The sequence below is a fragment of the Gymnodraco acuticeps genome, unplaced genomic scaffold (assembly GCF_902827175.1).
Source record: "Gymnodraco acuticeps unplaced genomic scaffold, fGymAcu1.1, whole genome shotgun sequence".
Taxonomy (NCBI): domain Eukaryota; kingdom Metazoa; phylum Chordata; class Actinopteri; order Perciformes; family Bathydraconidae; genus Gymnodraco; species Gymnodraco acuticeps.
In genome coordinates this window covers 1,027,318-1,029,138 of record NW_022990311.1, presented here as the reverse complement: position 1 = coordinate 1,029,138, position 1,821 = coordinate 1,027,318, and positions in this window count along the sequence as shown.

The window sequence follows — 1,821 nt, the reverse complement described above, 5'->3', positions numbered from 1 at the left end:
GGACCTTCTTAAACGAGATCAGAGAAAAAAGAGGGTATCTGGCATTCTGCGAATGCATTTCTGTTGTTTGAATAAAGGGCAACAGGAATTTGGAACACTTTGTCAGTTTTTGTGTGTTTTGCTTTGTTTTGTTTTTTAATTAAGCATTTGATAATTCACCTTGATTATACCATGAACACCACAGAGGAATGTTGGTTTACTTTAAGATAAGCCTTTTATTTTCTCCCGCATCACACCACAAGGGCAATTTAGGAGTCCATCTAGCAGAAAAAATAACTACCAAATATGAAAATAATTGACATTTTAATACACAATGGAATCTAAAATGGATATAATTTCTAGCAAATTGTTTAATATGCAGATTCTTAATCCAATAGTGCAGTAAAGGGAGAAATAAAGTATGTAGGAGTGAAGTGAAACAGTCTATTGTAATAGCAAACAGTAATTAGACTATCCCCTGCGAGATGGAGTTCATGACTTTATGAGCTGTTCATGAGCACTCATGAAACATTCATGAACAACTCATTATATGTTCACTTGTCATGTTCATGAACCAAAATTCTTAAAATGCTCATGAACCATTTTAAAGAGCAGTTCATGAAATTTTTATGAACATTGTTCATTCATATAAAGTTCCTGTTTTGCTCATGACAGACTTTTATGAGCAATTTATGAACTTTTCATGATCCAGCCAATCACAAAATTATAATTAAAACCCCAAAAAGTTTGCATGAGCATTACATGAACTTTTCATGACTATGAGCATTTCATGAATTTTGGATGATTGTGGCAAGTTCAGAATATTTTTGAATATTCATGAGAATTTTATGAACTTTTGATGATCAGTGTGATGATTTTAAAGACCTCTTGAATATTCATCTACTATTTGAACATTTCTTTATTTTTTAAAACTTTTAATCTTAAAACAAAACAATAGTGCATTTGAAACTGAACATTATCTGTATTTATTTTTGGTGACATTCATATCATTTTATGGTTTATCTGTACTGTTTGAGAAGCAGTACGAGTAAGTAGCGCCAAGGTGGAACCTTTGGCAGGTGAGCAGTGACATCTGGGTTATCTTAGGGGGGACACTTCCGCCCACTCATCAGTCAGAAGCAATCCAGACGATCAACCGGATCCTGTGTATAATTATTGCTGCTGCACTTTTCTGTTTTCTACAGGTCAGTACATGATGAAAATGATCGATGTTAACTTGTGTGAATTAGATATGATGTTGGAGATGTTTAGGAGAGTGTGTCAGAAAGTTTTGAGCATGTTTGACATAGTAACGGTATTTAAAAAATACTAAACTGTCGGCAACAATAGATGCCATTTTCGCGGGCTTCAGCCGCGCCTGGGTAAATGTGACCTGAGCGAAGGCTCGCAGGCAGGTTAGCTGCTGCGCACGGGTAATATGTTTTTTTTTACCTGAGCGTGTCTTGCAGGCACATTGCCTTGTTTTTTGTTTATTAACATTGACAGTGTATTTTTGTGATCTCCATAATATGTTATATTTGGTAAAGATAGATATATTGATAGAAAGTATTATTTGATAGCGTTATGTGTTTATATTGACTATGTTGAATGTCTCCTTGAGATACAGTAATTGACTGTGACAGACGGATAACTTAAATGGAGAAATGTGATGTTTGTAAAGTACAGCTATTTGAATGTAACTGTGTACTTTGAATTTTGAATAAGAAGCAATCCAGACGATCAACCGGATCCTGTGTATAATTATTGCTGCTGCACTTTTCTGTTTTCTACAGAAATCATTTATTGTTGCTGTGGTACCCAAGCTTTTGGGACCCGTAACAA